Source organism: Periplaneta americana, chromosome 6, assembly GCF_040183065.1.
Source record: "Periplaneta americana isolate PAMFEO1 chromosome 6, P.americana_PAMFEO1_priV1, whole genome shotgun sequence".
Taxonomy (NCBI): domain Eukaryota; kingdom Metazoa; phylum Arthropoda; class Insecta; order Blattodea; family Blattidae; genus Periplaneta; species Periplaneta americana.
Genome location: NC_091122.1, coordinates 143,949,363 through 143,970,648, shown reverse-complemented (window position 1 = coordinate 143,970,648; position 21,286 = coordinate 143,949,363). Strand labels below are relative to the sequence as shown.

The window sequence follows — 21,286 nt, the reverse complement described above, 5'->3', positions numbered from 1 at the left end:
TGAAAAAGTTAATAAGTTTATGAGTTATGAGGGAAACGCTTCATCACTGCACAGTGAACTGCCACCATTTTGAATTTAAGAAAAAAAAAATATATCAATAACTTTTTTAAATCTTAAAATATATATATATATATATATATTTTTTTTTTTTTCACATAGCAGAAGGACAGTGTTTTACACATACCAGTTTTCATTATTGTACAAGATACAAAAACGGAAGAAAAAAATGTTGAATATTTCCAAAAAATTTGCTGCTATAAGTTGTACCTAACCCCGTAAATAAAATATTACCAACCACGTCGCGAGATTCCCAGCATTAGAGTAATATAGGGTATTATGGAATACCATTTGTTAAGAATCTAAACATTATTGACACAAAGTTAATGATCAGTGAATATATTATTTACTTGACTTCTTTTTAATTGTTTTTTATAGCATCAACTCGATAAATTAATTTTATGTTAGGTAAATAGCGACAATATATAAAAACGTATATTTGTCTGATAATATGGAATACGAGGGTAATAAGAAATGCAATAATTTTTAACTGGTAATGTTGATTTTTATTTTTAAAAAGTTGCTAAAAATGTGTTAAATAGTCGGATGAATGCTTGAAATAACTAAAAAAAAAAAAAAAGTGGGCGGACATAATCTAACCCAAACTAAATACAGTGATTTAATGTCAACATAGTCGATGTTCGTTATGAATACTCGATGGACAGAGAGAGACAGCCTCGAACCTGACTGACCGACCGGTCTCTCTGATGTGATTGGCTGACCGATCGACCGACTGGTTGACTGATAGGCAGATAGTGTGTGTGATGTGAGGCGGAGATGAATATATAAATTAAATCAGACTTTATAGTATAAACCTTATTTAACTGATAAGTATTTAGCATAAAGCAAAGGAAAGAAAAGAACAAAAGGATTTATAACCAATATGCGGGCATGTTTACATACAGAACTATGCTATAGCAGTGATCGTTCATTGCTATATTGATTCATTATTATGTATTAAATGCCCCGTAAGGAAGGAAAACCAGCAGCTGTACTCAATATGGACAGTGTTGTAAAGATTTTACATTACTCGAATGTCTGTTTTCCATGCATAAATAACTCTGGTGCTATTATGGTAACGAGCACAGAGAAAACATAAATACGAGTGAAATCTGGGTGTTGTCCTTGCTTCCCGTGTTAACATATGATTTATAGAATCGAAGCAAGAATGAATATTCGATCACTAGATTCATATTTCTATTACCCCTTATGGCAGTCTTTCAAGAAGTCTTGTCAGCGTTGCATATATTTACATTTGAAATGTTCCCTTAGCGAACGGAACACGCTGCACACAAGAAAAATTCTTCGCTGGATATTTGGACGCACCCTACATAATAATCGAATAACATGGACAGCAATCGATCATCGTCATTGTTCAGTGTTGCTGTGTTTGTGCAAAAAAGATCTATGTGTAATGTATAGGCCTATTAGTTCCGTTTGTTTTTAAATGTTGAAAAATAAGAGCTGAATAGCAAATTAGGACTTGGGATTGAGCGAACATCCTAGGATTTTAATACCCCAAGCACGGTTTATAGCAGTGATGTCAACTGATGCCCATAGGACCAAGCGCGCGCTTTAGAGCCCAGGAGAGCCTGAGCGCTTTACAGCGGAAAGGAGAGAGACAGACGAAAGAGGTAGTATATGCCGCTTGGTGGAGCTATATACAGGGATAAAGAGAAGAGAACTTATTAAAACTGTATCCATGTTAATTTTTAGATTTGTCTGAGAAGTATAAGTGCATTATAAGAATGTAAGTTTTAATTTTAATGTTCATTTTTCTCAAGTTTGCTTTTTTATTCAAATGGAATATTTTCTCAACTTTGTTTTACAGAAAAGTGAAATTTTCAGATATGTTTGTTTAGTAGCCTTACAGGTACTAAAACAATGTTTTCGTAAATCTAATATATCGTAAATACATATTACTGAAGATAGTGTATTAAAATGTTTGAAAATATTCGTATGGAAAATGTTTGTAAGGAAATGAATTAACAAAGCGAATACTGTTAGGCCTACATCACAAACAAAAGATATGTGCCTATGTGTTGGTAAAACATCAGCTCTATAGGTTCAGCAGATTTCGAGATAATTTAATACTCTGATGACAGAAAGTTGCACACCAATATCACCTAAAAGCATAATGCGATAAGAGTTTTGTTATGTAATACACCGTGTTCCGCTTATAAGTATAACAAAAGAAATAGCTATAACTTCTGAATTAATACAAGTATATAGTTGAAACCAACTGCTACAAAGAATGAAAACTGGGAATTTTTGTTACCTTATGTTCCATAAACCTCAACATGGCTTCCATTGGTGGCACGGGAAATATCCAACCGGTATTCAACCTCGACCCAAGTGTTATGAAGCATCTGTGGTGTAACATTGTTGACAGCAGCATAAATTCTTTCTTGTAAGTCTGCCAAATCACGTACTGGCGTCCTGTAGACCTGGTCCTTAACAAACCCCCACAGGAAAAAATCAGGTGGTGTTAGATCTGGTGATCTGGCAGGCCATGTGATGTACGGTGATCCTCTTCCGATCCATCTTGCAGGGAATTGTTCGTCTAAGAATGTGCGAACCATGTTGGCAAAGTGTGGTGGAGCCCCATCTTGCTGGAAAATTGCTCCATCTGGGAGTTGTGGCACAGCATACAGTTGCAACATATCCAGGTACGTGTTTGCAGTGACTGTCTTTTCAGCAAAGAAATAGGGACCAATGATTCTGTCACGCATGATCCCACACCAAACATTCCATTTAGGGGAATCCCGTTGGTGTTCAATTACGACACTTGGATTTTCCGACCCCCAGATGCGACAATTGTGTCGGTTTACTTTTCCACTGACGTGGAAGGTTGCCTCATCTGAGAAACAGACTCGAGTTAGAAATGTGTCGTCATCGTCCACTTTATCCAACATTGTTTCTGCAAAGCGTTTTCGTTCCAGTTTATCATTCGGCGTAATCATCTGATGAAGTTGCAGCTTGTACGCTCGCAAACGCAATCTTTTATGGAGCACTGTATGCACTGTTGTTGGTGGGATGTTCAACTGCACACTAGCCTGTCGAATGGATTTCCGCGGGCTTCTCTGAAATGCCTCGCGAATGCGTTCGACATTTTCGTCAGACACTTTACGCTTGGAATGTTTACCTGCATTAGACAACAAACTTCCTGTTTCTCTGAGCTGCCTATCCCATTTCATTATTGAGACGTACGTCGGTACAGCTTCCCTCGGTCTAAGATTGTACTGACGGCGAAACAAGCGCTGTACACGAATTATGGATCTATGTTCTGCTAATGACAGCACACAAAAGGCTTTCTGCTGTGGCGTCCACATGCTGACTGACTAAAGATACGATACGAATTCTCTTATTTAATGATCTGCGCATGCGTGAGTCTTCTAAAAATAAGTAACAACAATGGATTAAAACTTCCCAATTTCCTCTTTACAATGGTACCAATCTTAACCCATTTGCATGCATTGTTATGAAATTATAACTATTTCTTTTATTATACTTATAAGCGGAACACGGTGTATTAGTTACAGTTAAAACGTATACCTAGACAACTTTGCTTTGTACTATAATATTGTTTTGATTACTTTTATAAAGCTAAAGATACCATCAATATCAATTTCAACTTATCATGTCATATTCAGTGTCTTTCTTTGGGGTAACGCTTTCTTTATGAATGATGTGTTTAATTCACTTAGTACAGTATAGTTGTAGTTATTATGGAATTTGTGTGAATATTCCTTCTTTACTCTTTATTATGTTATTAACGTTTAAAACACAACTGCAATATTAGGCTAAGAAATACTGTAGGTGTTAGTACTTTTGTTTTACAGACAATACAGAAAATAACAAACAGAAATAAGTCATATAAAAATAACGATATAAAATTTCACGTTCCGTTTGAGGTTTGTGCACCACTGATTTCTTAAACCAACAGGCTGCTTATTCCTCCTAGCATACCTAGCGCTTAATGCCCGCGCACGACGTCAAGGTCAGAAAAATGCGCTTGCTTTGACATCACTGGTTTACAGTGAACCTAAATATTGCGGACATAGTTCCCTCTACTGTAGAGTGACGTGCAATGAGTTCTCGTGATAGAACCATGCCTGGCCTTCACCGAAGGCAATGCAGAACGTCAAATTGGAAATATAAAAACATCTGTTTTGTAATCTATGGCTATTGCTTTCAGGCAGTTGTTAAAGCTGTGCACATTGGCTGTTGTGTATATCAGTGGTTCAGTATAATGATTGTCGACACCCCCTTTTTTTTTCTTAATAAAGCAGGCTACGGACCCATGTTTTTTAAATTTTATTTTCTGTATGGTAGTTACTAGAGGTGAACAAAACTAACTGCAGCTCTCGCTCGCTGTGTTCGTTGCATTTGTCTTTCGAGTCTCGTCTCGTAACTCTCGTGCTCTTCGAGTCTCGCTCATCATTCTCGAATTAGCATTTGGTCGACGTGGAAAGATTTCGTAACTTTGAATAACATACATCATTGAAATAAATAACATTATAAATGTTTAATTGGGACAAAAGGACAAAACAGAACAGTATCTTAGTTATCAAAATGTTCTGGTTCTGTTATATGATATTATCTATGGTTATAGCTTGTAGGCTAAATAGAAAAAAAAACAATTCTCAAATAAATTTGGATTTCTAAGAAACATAAAACATAACGTTAAATAAATCGTTCATATTATTTTACTTGAGATTGTATACTTGATCTCAAACATACGAAAAGAAAATTCCTAACATTTTAATAAAGGCCTTGTAAAATTGAAGAACGGATTATTATACTTACACTGAAAGATAGAGATGATGTTTCAAATAGGCTAGTTGATTGTTTATACATATATAACAGTTGCCAAAGTAGATAAAAGTTTAGTCTGGTATAAACAACTGTGGCGATTCAAGGCTGCTTGACGTTCGAGAGTTGATCACTCCCGAAGTCCCGATGTCTTGTAACACTCGCAAGCAGTCTTTACGTCAACGACGCGACGTATACAACATTGTCGTGCGGGTTTTCGGCTTTACGGGCGCTGTTAGTCTTGCTTCCTAACGAAAGGAAGTACTGTACAAAATAAATAACCAAACGCAAACAAAATCTCTTGCTATTATTGACATAAAATGTGTGAATAATACTTGGAGAACTGTTGAAACAATTTTAATATGACCAGAAATATAATTTTATGCACTTTTTTGATCAGATATGATTTAATGCTAAAATATAGTAAAATATGCATTTATGTGACCAATAAAAACTGTATCATTGTGTTCAGAAAAGCTAAAAATGTGCTTAATTTAACTCAAGATTATTATTATTATTATTATTATTATTATTATTATTATTATTATTATTATTATTATTATTATTATTATTGATAGACTAGGTCTAATGATAGTGATTCTACCTGGTGGAAATGTAGTGGGCAAGAGCTTCATATAACATCCATGTAAACAACGATAAAAAATAAACTTGTCCCTGTTAACTAAGCGTCACGGTAAGGATGCCGTATAGAATGTCATATTTAACCGACCGTTAAGGGTCAGTTCCACGCTCTGAGAAACATTTCTCACACCCCTTTCTCCGCCTATACAGCCAACATTTCAATATGCAGGTGGAGAAATTAAGGTAACAGACTGCTTAAAAAGGCAAGGTTGAATGATTTAACGAGAAAGGGAAGAGAAAATAAGTGAAGGGGGAGGTCAGAGAGGAAGAATGGAGCGTATAATGTGTGTCTCGGACCGAACAAATTGTTACAGAGGTAATAAAATTGGGAGTTATAAATTCTAATAAATAATACATTGTCTCTAGAACTAATTCAAGAATATGTTTTCTGTAGAATTTAACTGTTTTTCTTAGCAACGGACTACATGCGTTTGACATGAATATTTTAAAAGAAAATGTAGTTTAAACAATAATTTATATTTGAAGAATTATATAAAAATTGAATAGCAGACTAATAATAATAATAATAATAATAATAATAATAATAATAATAATATAATAATAATAATAATAATAATAATAATAATAATAATAATAATAATAATAATGTAATCAGTTCGCAATATATTTTCAAAGAGATAATATGCAAAATTACATTTGAGTACACGTTTTCGAGTTAGCTAATTTCAAATTTGACAATTTGCTAATTTATTAGTAGGGCAATGGAAGGAACAAGTCTATCTTAAGGTAAAGTTGTAGGAACAGATCACAAAATCTAACCCTAAATAGTTCATGATGATACTTATCATTATTAATATTATTAAAGCGCGATTACATACTACATAAACATACTTATTGCTACATACAACAATTCCAATAGACAGAATAAATATAGCGCACATCCATCTCAGCAAGCTTGTGGTCGGGGAAAGTTTTTATAAATAACAATTTTGTACCAAAATGAAATATAACAGAAATTCAATAAAATTACAAAATTCAATATTACGAAACAAGAATGACTAAGGTTAAATAAAATTACATTTTATTACATAAATATCGTTAATTGAAGATCAGTTCTGCAGTGGTTGGGAAAAGTGACATAAGTCAGTTTCCACAAACCTTTTTTGATTATTTATTGACAACTTACGGAACATCTGCTATCTAGGAAAAAAATACATAAGTATTTCTCCCATTACAATAATTCATACAGAAAAAAATCAAATCGACATAAACCAGTGTAAGCTGTCAATAAATTGTCAAAAAAGGTTTGTGGAAACTGACTTATGTCACTTTTCCCAAGCACTGCAGAATTGTCATCGAAGATCTGGAAATAAGCTCAGTTCTGTCTGTATTATATGTGACAAACAGTGCTAAATAATATGAGGGAAATTGTATTATATCTATTTAATTCGCAATAAGTTGTCCGATATCATACGTCTCCATGGTAACACGTTTAACCAAGAAGAAAATCATGGAGGAAGACAAGGAAAAAAATTTCGTGCAGCATATTTTGAGAAAGCGAAAGAAATAGAGAGAGAGAGAGAGAGAGAGAGAGAGAGAGAGAGACAAATTGTTGTCAAACATAAATGAAATACATAGGAAAACAGATTCTCTTACAACTAAACATTAGGAAGAGGTTTAGGAACAAATAAAATTATTGAAGACTATTACATTAATTGCACGAATATAGGCTAGTCCTAAGTTCATGAGATTTGAAAAGTCTGAAGTTGTGTTACGAAAATACAAAGAAACGTGAACTACGGAAATAACATAGCCTACAACCCAACTTCTCTCACTATTTTACTTGCACTTACAGGATCAATATTTACTTTTCTTCATTTCGATATATAATTATCTAGTTTTTGCGAAAGTAAGTTCAACCAACTTTAACTGAGAAAAAATCGCCAGTTAGGTTTGATCTTAGATAAACACGAAATGATCTTGAATTAGTGTTTATACAACCAAAAATCCATGTTTAGCTTAACTGAAGGTTAATTTCATTGCCTGATCTCAGACTAATTATACCACTGACCCTAACATAATCATTAGTAACTGGCAATCATTGTATCTACAGATGCGGATATTATTATTGCTACTCGGTTACGAACTCTACAAACAAATAATTTATACAAGAATATTGCGTATTAAAAGCCCAATCTTACTCTAAGTCTATTATAAACAACGTGCATCTGTACTTAAAAACTTATTTCGTTGTTGAAAGATTTCATTAACGATAAATAGGGCATGCATGCTTGTAGTAATGACTATGATCAATATTTTTCTTTCACGTCACACTTCTGAAAGCAAGAACGCGAGGGGAGATCTTTTGTGTGTATCTGTTCTGTTTAAATTTAAGACATGCACCCTATATATAAGCACGCCTTCCGTTCTCTCATCCATAACGATGGAGGCATATAAAGGCTCTGGTAAAATTTAACTTCATATTCTGTGGTTCGATTATAGAACCGTGAAACTGGGCATTAGTAAGTCTTTAGATTCCAATTTTAAAATGCGTCAATCAAAGTACAGAAAATGGTCTGTCTATTCATACTCATTTGAGTATGTTCTAACGAGATATTTAGGGAACTCGGAACGTAAAAGTTGTGTATGCCTGAGAGCTACTGAGGCTAAAAGCACGCAGTATTGAAAGTGAGGGAGAAGTTCCTCGTGTAGTTACGACGGATTGTCACATCAGATCAGGTTAAAAATGAAATGAGTATAAGGAAGATTGCACATGCGTTTTAATAGTTTAATAGAAATATAATTTCGTCTTCATGTAGCGGAATGACGTTGCTGTTTCTTTCTTCCACTTTATCCGCAGTACCGTGATTTTCCGTTATACTCACGAAGGACACGTTTGCCACTGTGATACCTCATGGATAAATTAACAGGCCTATCGAGTACGATTGCTGAATGATAAGTAGTGAGAGAAAAAAATATGACATTTCATATTATAAACCATTTCTAAGAAATGAAATTGTGGTAGAAAGAGTGGATGAAGAAAGAATGATGCTGAAACTGATCAGAAAGAGAAAAAGAAATTGATTGGGTCACTGGCTGAGAAGAAACTGCCTACTGAAGGATGCATTGTAAGAAATGATGAATGGGAGAAGAGTTCGGGGTAGAAGAAGATACCAGATGATAGTCGAAATTAAGATATACGGATCATATGAGAAGACAAAGAGGAAGGCAAATAATAGGAAAGACTGGAGAATGCTGAATTTGCAGTGAAAGACCTGTCTTTGGGCAGAACGCTATGAATGAATGAATGGAACCATTTCTGCTAGCGGTGTGGGAACACGAATTTTTACGATTCACGATATGTTATAAGTTACTTACTTACTTACAAATGGCTTTTAAGGAGCCCGAAGGTCCATTGCCGCCCTCACATAAACCCGCCATCAGTCCCTATCCTGCGCAAGATTAATCCAGTCTCTAGGATCATCTCCCACCTCCCACAAATCCATTTTTATATTATCCGCCCATCTACGTATCGGTCTCCTCAAAGGTCTTCTTCCCTCCGGTCTCCCAACTAACACTTTATATGCATTTCTCGTTTCATCCATACGTGCTACATGCCCTGCCCATCTCAAACGTCTGGATTTAATATTCCCAATTATATCAGGTGAAGAATACAATGCATGCAGTTTTGCGTTGTGTAACTTTCTCCATTTTCCTGCAACTTCATCCCTCTTAGCCTCAAATATTCTCCTAAGCACATTATTCTCGAACACTTAACCTGATATGTGTATGAGAAGTGAGACGAAGAGTTATTTATGATAGAGAAGGAGGTGGATCTTTGCCCTTTGTATTTGATACTATCCCGGCATTTACGTGAAGGGACTTGGAAAACTTAAGTCAGCATAGCCGACCTTTGGCATCGATTCCCGGCGCTCTCGAATACAATGTTGAATTGATAACCAGTACGAAACCGTGCTTGTTTTTCAACTATAATTAAAGACCTACTATTATGTTGAAATAAGTGATAGCTAGACGAAACTTTATTAATTGCATCAGTGGAAATTCACCTATTCATAATAGACGGTAAAAGGGCTTCCGACTTTAGCTATATGGATTGCGAGTTGGTCTCGCGTTCTGACGCTGCTCTCGAGTGTTGGTGCCAATCCTGTAGGGACTGATTGGGATTTTGGAGGGGGGGTTTCCCCATTGTAAGACGAATGTCAGGTAGTTCCATGGTGAATACTGAAACCCATCTCGCTATCTCAAATTCAAATATTTATCACCAAAAGAACTAGGTTACGATCCTTTATCAGTTGTGAGGTTAATACATTACATTTTGTTGTCCGAGTGTTTTTATTGTAGCTGTAATTTACTTCACACCATTGACTGAGGTCTTACCATTATGCGTAGCAGTTTCTGTTACTTCTAAGATTAAAAAAAAAAACACAGAAATGTAGCTTGCACATACTCTAAATCCCCATATTGCAATACTTAATTTCATTACCGATTTACTAATTTTCCATTCATGCTTGCAATTTACATACAGCGGAAATGTAAATAGTTTTATAAATCTTTGTACAACACAGTTACCCACACTTTGGCCTCATTGATTATTTTTCTACTTCCGGATATTGGCCTACACCACCCAGATGACCTTGCATCCAGCGCGACCAGCCTCTTGCTCTCGTGTGTAACGCACTGTCTGCTGTATCAATATTGATGCTTCCTCCTCTTTTTTACTCCATTTCCGTGAAGAAAAATGTTTAGCATTTTCATGGTCCTCATCGCGTGTAATATTCTATAATAAATACAACGGACAAGGAACAATGCACGCCTTCCTCGAACGAAGGTCTTGGGACTTTGTACGCCTATAACAAACTGGAAAGATGTTAACATGTTAACAATTTATCGTGAAGCAAGTCTTTGGTACCATTACTTGACCGCAGTATAAACAGTTCGTTAAAATCGAACAAGAAGTTATGTATCCAAGTATGAATAGAAAAGAGCTTGTTGTTTATTGTGAACTTTTGTGTGTGAAGAGTCAAAATGTTATGTTGTTACTAGTTTACTAGTACCAACAATTCATAATCCTTGGATGTTAAAACATACAGCATGTATCTATTTTTTTTATAAACCTTGTGACTTTTAAAAAGTGATTGGTAAACAGATTACTAATAGAATAGCTTTTAATTGTCATACTAATAGAATAGCTTTTAAAGGTCAATGCACTTTTTGGCTGTGAATATACTGCAGCAATGTGTTTATTTTCTTCTTTATTTTCCGTCAAAATCCTCCGCAGCGTCACGAAACGTCCTATAGACACAGCTGTTCATACTGATGGTATGTTCTTTCGGTTAATTTTCCTTTTCCTTCACTAGAATTTCTTTGACTCGAATTTTCTGCCACTTAATATTGACATCGGACTAATGGAGTCTCTTCTGGTACAAGAATGGAAAATATATGTTCGTTGTTGATGGTACAACAAAATAACATACAAACGTTGATTTTTTGTAACTTTTTATGATGATAATATATGGAAATGATCCTAAAATTGTATTAAGTTTAGTTATTGAAAAGGAGTGAAAGAAATATGTAAGTTTTGTCCTTCATTCATATTCTTGTCCCTATACATATATTCATTCCTTATGAGTGTTCTTTGTTAGTAATTTTCTCCAAAGACGTAATGTGATAATGGAACTAGACACAGTCATATTGGAATAATATAGTTGGCCCTAACAATAGGGTCATTATAATTGCAATAAGGTTAAAATCGTTATCTTATCGCATGCTTATCCCATCACAGACAGGCCTGGAAGACTTATCTTCATTCCATATGTTACAATTATACTGTCCTTTCTCAGTTACCAGAGTCTCTTATGTTGTAACGGGATCTATAACGAAAAGGCGAGTTGCTATTTGAAGATGAGCGACTGTGTTATCTTCCATGAATCTTACGCATCTTTTTATGTCGTGAACCTTTTACATAAAATATTTATGTTTATATTGTAATACTTTCTATTAGTTTTATGTTTGTAAACCCGTCATTTAAACATATTAATTAATTTATACCTTGCTTCAGTGATTCAGTCTTGCGTAACAATGGGTGTACGACAAGGAACGGCAATCGTTGACGCAGTGAATTACTCTACGCTAGCCTCTGCTGCTTTATTTCTGGAGTTTTGAGCAGAGAAAATTTGTAACGAAAAATATAAATATTTCTTATACTGTATGTAGTAATCCCTTTGATTGAGGTTCTGGCTGATATGTACATGCATTATCAGGCAGTACATTTCACTTGAAAAATCCACAAACGATTAGGGAAAACACGGAAATTTTACTTGAAGCAAGTAAAGCGATAGGTTTGGAAGTAAATCCCGAAAAGACAAAGTATATTATTATGTCTGATGACCAGAATATTGTACGAAATGGAAATATAAAAATTGCAGATTTAACCTTCGAAGAGGTGGAAAAATTCAAATATCTTGGAGCAACAGTAACAAATATAAATGACACTCGGGAGGAAATTAACGCAGAATAAATATGAGAAATGCCTGTTATTATTCGGTTGAGAAGCTTTTGTCATCTAGTCTGCTGTCAAAAAATCTGAAAGTTGGAATTTATAAAACAGTTATATTACCGGTTGTTCTGTATGGTTGTGAAACATGGACACAATGCAGAATGCAAGCATTGTATTCTTCACTTGACATAATTAGGAACATAAAATCCAGACGTTTGAGATGGGTAGAGCATGTAGTATGGGCAATCCAGAAATGCATACAGAGTGTTAGTTGGGAGACCGGAGGGGAAAAGACCTTTGGGGAGACCGAGACGTAGATGGGAGGATAATATTAAAATGGATTTGAGGCAGGTGGGATATGATAATAGAAACTGGATTAATCTTGCACAGGATAGGGACCGATGGCGGGCTTATGTGAGGGCGGCAATGAACTTCCGGGTTCCTTAAAAGCCATTTGTAAGTACATTTCACTTGATATGTGCCAGGAAGAACATTGTATGCATCTGAAGTCTGACTAGTGTAATATGTAGCTAGTCGGCGATGTATGCAATGGAGGGGGAAAGGAACTGGCTACCCTACCCCATTATCTCCTAGATTAGTTGCCTCGTAAGTGGTGTCTTCTTGATATCACTTGCGAGGTTCAGACCTGTGTTTGGACAGTTGACTGAACAACAACAACTATGTAGTAAATAATTTCTTTTATCAAAATGTTTTTCGGTCTACAGTTCATTGCCGCCCTCACATAAGCCCGCCATCGGTCCCTATCCTGAGCAAGATTAATCCGTTCTCTATCATCACATCCCACCGCCCTCAAACCCACTTTAACATTTTCTTCCCATCTACGTCTCGGCCTCCCTAGAGGTCTTTTTCCCTCCGGCCTCCCAACTAACACTCTATATGCATTCCTGGATTCGCCCATACGTGCTACATGCCCTGCCCAGTGTTAGTTGGGAGGCCGGAGGGAAAAAGACCTCTAGGGAGGTCGAGACGTAGATGGGAAGATAATATTAAAATGGGTTTGAGGGGGGTGGGATATGATGATAGGGAATGGATTAATCCTGCTCGGGATAGGGACCGATGGCGGGCTTATGTGAGGGCGGCAATGAACCTCCGGGTTCCTTAAAAGCCAATAAGTAAGTAATTTCCCAGTCGCATCCGTAAGAATTTTTTCCAGTAACATTTGCAATTTCAGCGTACCTGTATTTCCCCTCATGCCATATAATTTCATCTCATCAAAAAGTGTACTGTGTCGTAGGAGACTTCATTACCGCACACTCACATGTAGGTTGGCAACAGTGGTGTGGCCGCAGCTCTCTGGTCATCCAGGCTTGGTTCTCGTGTTCCCCCACCTACATGTACTTCAGGCCCGTAGGCAAATTCGAGTAGGATCTTTGAGCTGATCACGAGTCTTTCCTTTTAATCTCACCAAACTCGCCCTGCATGAATATCTTCACATCTGTTTAGGAAATAAATAACCCGTGCCGCTGATAAAGCGTTAAGGAACCGGGACGCGGAGTATAGAGGATCCACAAAGAAATGTAATTATTCCTGTATAATGTGACTTTTAAAACTGGTTTTATTGCATCGTTTCAACCCTTCACCGAGGACTTCTAAGACAATGTGCAGTAACAGATGTTACCAACGTATGTAACAATGCATAACGATTCCCATCGTGAGTCCAATATTTTTCATCCTTTTGTTGAGAGATGTTTATTGAGTGTACTGTATGATACATGTATAAATCTAATTAAATATCAGTTTATATGTGAGAGTTTAGGATAGGATCGAGCTCATATCTGAGGAAATCCAAATGAAATTCTTATTAAAAATCGGGTCCATGTAAATTCCACATGCATGCATACACTTTATTTCAGATAGTTATTACTAAACTGTTCATTTACATAACACTGTGTCAAGTGATAAAGAAGTTACTATAGGTATCCTACAAGGAAAACTCAGCTCAGAATCCTCGCGCCGCGCATGCTATACCCCTCTTACCCCCGTGCATTAGGCGGGTTCTCTGATAAGCGGCTACTGGTATAGCTATACGGCTGCGGTTGCGGACATGTGCACTCAAAGAGCAGCTGTAACAATAACCAATTAAGTGAATATAACATTACAAGATGTCAACATCGTCTCTAAGTCATAATCGGTATCTTCATCACTGGAACTGTACTCATATTTAAATTAAATTAAATAAATATTTGTAATATAAAACAATATATAACTCCCTGACTCTGTAGCAATAACACGTTTTCAGTTCAGCACAAGAAGATTTATGTACTGTACGTACGCATGCGCATAATGTCGGTGGTGTGATTGGAGACGGGGAGCATGCTGGGAAGGGAGTATACGTCATCTGCGCGAGACAGTCACGCTCGCTGGTTTCTGCGCACTGAGTTTTCCTTGTCGGATGCCTGTAATACGTGTCTAATACGTAATTCTTGTTCTCTTTACGGATTCACAAGCCAACCATAATTCTAACACAGGCATGCCAAAATGATGATGTAAAAGGACTCTACCTGTATAATAGTCCATTTCCTGTTTGGGGCGAGAAGTCCAGTGTCGGAACTGTAGTCGTGTTTTGGACTAGAATACATTAATTACGGAATGAGCGCTGGTTCGAATCTTCTTGAGGGAAGAAATTTTTTCGTGGAATTTTCTCCAGTGCATGAGACCTGTGCCTATCCAGCATCGTGATGAATTTGGTGAACTATAGTGAGTAGCAAGCGAGTTGTAACGGCTCCGGGAATCATCTTCTTAACCACACGTAACACCCGTATTGTTAGTGGATGATGGTTCACATCTCTGAAGCGCTGTTCTTCAGTTGGTTCCAAACAAAAGTACAGGACAGTCGTCGTTCCATATACGTTAAACTATAAATACCGAACATAAGTTTCAGTGATTAGCAGAGTAATGGCAATGGAAGTACAGGATACGTTTGTTACAAATTTTTACCAGTAGAGAAATAAAATTATGAAGTTATTCGATGCAGCATATTCGCCAAGCACAAAACACTTTTAACCTTAGACCTACTATCGTAGACAGTAGTCGACAGTCCTAACTCTGTATAAAATGGGAAGGGAAATTTTTTCTGCCTTGGTCTAGCGCGGGAACCAATTGCAGTACACAGATAAAATCAACCTGGAACCAACTGGGATATACCTCTGGGACGAACTGGGAACCAATTCACAGATTTGGGAACCAATTCCAGTACGCCCGCTGAGGCACAATAGGGTGGACGGGTTGATGGATGGATAGGTTGACATACGATTAAATGAGTAGGATAGTAGAATTATAAACAGAGGCTAGTGATTGGATAGATGGATGGAGATCACTTAATTGCAAGGTTTAAGCCACAGTCGTATTTGTTCAATTTTGCTTCTCTAGTTCTAAAAAGGCGATAAATTTTCAATGAAAATGTGCAAAAATGCGGAAAGCACATTGAACGCGAGAAAAATTAAAAAGAAACAAGGATGATTATGGAGAAAATTAAATCAGATGTGTATGAAGTAATTAGTATTGGATAATCTAAATTTAAACGCAATGTTAGTGTAATGGACAGTGTTTAAGAAATTATTTAGCAATAAATGTTCAGAAATGGATTTCGAAGAGTTGGTACAATTCATGTATAAAACACATTATTATTAAATACTTTCCCTAAACAGGGATTGCTTAGAACAGGCCTGCAGAACACGCAAAGTAGTGGAACTATGACGTCAGCCTCACTCCACTTCTATTTTTTTTTTTTTTTTTTTTTCTACATCCGGCCAGAGGCCATTTTCCGAAATATTTCTGTTTTTCAGGTTTTCAGTTTTCTGTTTCTGTTTACTAACTAACACTAACACAACACCCATGCCCGAGGCGGGACTCGAACCCACAACCCTTCGGCCCAAGCCGTAGAGTCATTGCGTGCCTCTACGGCTTGCGCCACCCGGGTCGGCTCTATTGGGGATGATCGACTTCCGCTCCAAGAATAATGTTGATGCAGCCGAGCGTAACTAGAACGCCGTGACCGCACAGGCAGAAAAGGTGGGTGGGGTAAAAGAGGGGAGGAAAGCAGTCGCTCTCAAGAGCTACAGTTCTGCAGGCCTGGCCTAGAAGATGAAGTATACTATTTACAAAAGAAAATTTGAGTAGTACTTATTATATCCGTAGTTCTAATATGAATAGTAAAGCAACAAAGAGAGATAACTACTGCAAAGATAACTACTGTATGTCTTATCTCAGGCGATTTCTTAATAATGCAATTGAATCTTTTAATGCAAGTAAACAAGTTAAGTGAACAATTTGTCTCTAATTGATTTAGTTATGTAGTATGCTACAATAATTCTCTTCATAATGTAGATTATTAGCGAACATTTAGTTATATGAATCTTATAAAAACTTAAATTAGAAAACAACTTTTAGTGAAAAGAGTTAACACTTCGCTCTCCTGCTCGTAAACAATTTGATTTCTCGAGTGCTTTCATTCAATGTTTGGAGTGCTTATAAAAATAGATGTATTTTAATTTGATATAAATTCAGTTGTAGTTGATATTAAACATAAGTCTAAATGTTTACTTATACCTAGAAATAGTAAGATGGGTTGAAAATAATAAAACTGTATAGGCCCTAATGATTTAGAATGCTGCACAAGCTTTTCGCAATTTCTACAGTACAGTAATTCAATTTGTGCATTTTTGCGACAATTTATTTATTGTATAGCTTAAGCCCTACTTAATTGGACATAAAACTTAATTAAATAAATATCTACAGGCCTACTATATCCTTACGGTCTTACTAATAAAAACTCTATATACAGACGTTTAACTGTCTTATACTTACACAGTGAGTAGCTCGTTTATACGTCCTGAGTAAATTCCTTACTAATAATCACTACATATGTTGTGTATAACAGTATATCTGTTACACAGTTACGTCATAGTTTCGTCATTACTTCGTTACGAAAGGTAATAGAATATCTGAGGTTCTCTATTGTATCCTGTAGAGCGCTCTAGTGTGGCGTGTTAAGTATCGATAGTACAACTGGCTCTAATCGATTACCACACTATATTTTGGTCAAAGTGTACAAGCTACAGCAATATTATTCTAATTATTCTGTGCTCTTTGGTTTGTTCTTCTGTGGTTACAAGGCAACCATCATCATAAAATGACTGTCGATACGAACAGCTGTTAGAGGGGCGGCCATTTTTTCTCTATATACAACTCTTAAACAAGGGGTTTCGTGTATATAACTACTGCAAAGCAATTTCCATTGTATAGTTACAGAATGTTTATACATCCATCGCTAATGCATGGTTTATTAGTAAAGTTTTCTGTCTCAACTCTGCATAAGTCTCGTATAAAAACTATACACTATTTATTAGTAAGACTGTTAGAGTATTAGTTATGCGTAGCGTTATGGGACAATCTTGAACTAGAGGCTGTTCAAAAGTAAGGAGATGAAGAAATGGTAACGAAGAAATTCTAAAATGAGAACGATAATATAAAAGTACTTCGAGAAAATAGACCAAATTCGTTTTGCTCAGTATAAATTGCACAGATTTCGCTTTCCTAGTAAGAAGCAGTGACGTGACTGACCTACTGCGGAAGAACTGGCGTAACATACATAAAAGGCAAATCAATGCAGATAAAATAATTAAAGTTGTTGAATTAACACTACATATGTGATAATGGTGTTATGTTGATAAAGTGGAATATTTTAAGAATTGAAATTGGCACGAATTATATTCTAGCATCTATTTTTCAACATGATTAGAAAAATAACTAGTCATATAATACAGTAAGCCAGAAAAATATAACACTGTAGTGGATGAATACTTTTCATACTAAGACGCTGAATTTATGCTTGAGTTTGCTGAGTGCATAGTGAAGGCTAGGAAGTATAAGAAGCTCTTTACTTTCACACTTCACTGAACCAGATTCAACTTCCTTTGTATAAAGGAAAGAATAAAAAAAGGGAAGAATGGAAAGAGAAGTCACTGTCGACACAACTAAACGCTAACTACTAAATTTCTACAAAAAATGTTGAAATGGAAATAACTTTTCTCTTATCATGTGTGCAGCCATGCAGACAGAGCGTAATTAACAAAAGGTACCGGAACTAATTCATCGTTACATTTCTATTGGATTGTTGGATTTGTCGGAAGGTCGCAAGCCAGATGTACTTGGCGATACGGAGTGATGAAGATGGAATCCGATAGCTGATAATTAAGGACTGACTGAGATTTCTCTGCGCTTTGATTGCGTCGAAAAACTAGGTTAAACTTATTGCGACGAGATCGAGTGAAATTTGTTAAGCTGCAGCTCCTTGGATGTCATCCATTCTTAACAATTTTTACTCAAATAACTAGAGTTTTATTACTATATCACCATCAAACTTTTCATGATGTTGTTTGCGCGCAAACCCAGCAACCAAGTCATAAGTTAGGGGAGAGTTGGGTAATATCGGACATCGGGTAATATCGGACAGTGAGTTTCTTTCATCTACTACCAGATGATAGTACCTGTATGACATGATTACGTTTCCGTGATGTCGCATACAGAAACGTAACCATGTCATTCAGGTATTACGATCTGGTGGTAGATGAAAGAAACGCACTGTCCGATATTACCCGATGTCCGATACTACCCAACTCTCTCCTAATTGAAAAGCCAAACAGTGGAATTTTCCATAAAATCATCAAACCATTGCAAAATATAGAAAACTGGACAAATCTTAACAATTTTATATTTCTTATACTACATTATTCACCCCATAATAACAAAATTTTGAGACAAGTGAAACAATTAAAGTTAAAAAGCTTTAAAGAAAAGCATATGTTTTGAAAGCATAAGAAATAAGTTAAAATCTTCTATTAACTTTACTTAAATTAATACACTTAAACCAACAGTATAGCAAAAATTATTCCTAGGTTTCCAAAAGCTTCCTTTTTACCTCTTTCATGGCAAATAATATGCGAAATTATACCGAATCCTGGAAGAATTAAAATATAAACTTCTGGATGACCAAAAAATCAGAATAAGTGTTGATTTTTTTCTTTCATATTTTCAGGTAATACAAAAAGTATTTCACTAACCGTGAACTACAGGGACATCATTTTATTTTTATTTCAATTTTTATTGTACCTGAGTTTTTGTATGTACTTCACTCCCATCCCTTATACTAATGAAGTTCCAACTATCCTCCACACAGAACCAAGGTCGCATGTAGTACTGAGTTAGTATAGTACGTTTCAGAAATATGTTCGCATTTTCCAGTGACGAAAGAGCTTTCAATATTGAATCATATTTTCGTACAGGTACTGTCGTCCGTTTGCCTACGTCGCATCCCGATTTTCCACACCTGCTTTTACTCGCCCCTCTGAAAAGCTAGTAGCTGGGCTGTCTTGGGTCTTTTCCGAAAACATTAATTTCTGTTGTAATATTAGCCTATACAACTGTTTAAAATAACTTAAATAAAAGGGCCTCGTTAAGTAATTAACTGTCACGTGATTTCCCCTCTTTCTACGATCCTGCGACATAACTACTTGAACGGACAGTAGATAGCATGTCTGAGTAATTTTATCTTTTCGGATCGGGCAGAAGTGAAGATTGAATTTACAGTACGTAAGGTACTCTTTCATAGACTAGGTACAGAATTAGCTCAGCATGAGTTACTAGTACGAAGGACGAAACTGGTAATTGGAATTAGATGCAATAGTCTATAGTGCGATAATATGCACAAAAAAACTGAAGCCTGTATCGAAATGAACGGCCACCATTTTCAAAAATATGTTTAAATATCCATATTATGATTATTTTTCAATTTAACTTCATTCTCTACATTGTACGCTAATGTGCTGTAGACAGTATAATATACACTGCAAAAAGAATATGTTCGCATGGATAACTCAGTTCCTGAGTAAAAACACTTATTGTTAATACTGTACTGTATTTTGATTAAACAAAAACCTAATGAAAATTATCAAACTCAAACTTGCGACATTTCCTAGTTTACGTAAATGGACGAACTATTTTTCTCCCCTCCTATACCTAGTAAAGTGATTTGTTTGTATTTTACGTCAGTATCATCGAACTCCGTTCGTGGAATAATAATAATAATAATAATAATGTTTTATTTTCGCTGGCAGAGTTAAGGCCATAAGGCCTTCTCTTCCACTCAACCAGCCTTAATCAATACAATACATAAATTTAAATTACAAATATTTTCACTACACTTAAAAGGTTCTCCAGCAATAATCTTCACTACACATTTATTTAAATTTAGATAAATCTATAAGGTAAAGTAGTAACTTAATTTATGAGCTAATTTAATTCAATGAATTATAATTAATTTAATATTTGAGATAGCTAGTAAAATGATGAAAATTAATTTAATATAAGCTTACTAGGACTATGTTACAGGGAGAATATATATCTTTCTATTTCTATAATGAGAATATTAATGTAATTGTCATTAGAGGTTTTGTAAATCTATTTAGAGAAATTAAAGATAATAATAATAAGAATGGACAGATGTTAGTTTCATTATAAGTAACAAATATTAATCAGCAATTCATCTGTTAAGTAAGAATTTATGTAATTTTGACCTAAATGAAGCTATTGTCCAACAACCCCTTATATCACTCGGAAGCGAGTTCCAATTTCTAGCAACTGAAACTGTATAGGATGAAGAATATAAAGATGTCTTGTGGTAGGGTATAATGAGTAAATTGTTATAATGAGATCTTGTACTTAGCTGATGATATGCGGATAAATTTTGAAAACGAGAAGCCAAATATATTGGGGTAGCGGTGCGCAGAATTTGAAACAAGAGAACAAGGGAATGCAGAGCTCGTCGATCGCTTAGCCTTAGCCAAGACAGAGTTTGGAAAGACGGGGAAACATGATCATACTTACGAATATTACAAATATAACGGACGCACGCATTATGCACACGTTGTAGCCTGTTGCTCAAATTTGCATTTAGGTTACTTAATATAATATCGCAGTAGTCAAAGTGTGGCATCACGAGTGTTTGTACAAGGATTAATTTTAATTTATCAGGAAGAAAGTTCTTCAGTCGCTTTAATGAGTGAATAATGGAAAATATTTTTTTGGAAGTGTGATTCACTTGTTCATTCCATTCCAGGTGACAATCCATATAAATACCAAGGTTCTTCACGGTCGTACTGTATGGAATAGTAGTATTATTTACAATTATCGGTGGCAAGTTTTGTTTTTCACACTTCGATCTTTGATGTTCTATTAAGATTGCCTGCGATTTACTTGCATTTAAATTAAGTCCGT

The 21,286-nt window shown here is 35.7% G+C and overlaps 1 protein-coding gene across 1 annotated transcript in view; it reads left to right on the top strand.

The window, feature by feature from the left end:
• LOC138701876 (meteorin-like protein) overlaps positions 1–21,286 on the top strand; it is a 476,089-nt gene that overhangs the window by 28,780 nt on the left and 426,023 nt on the right. The gene's annotated exons all lie outside the window — the stretch shown is intronic.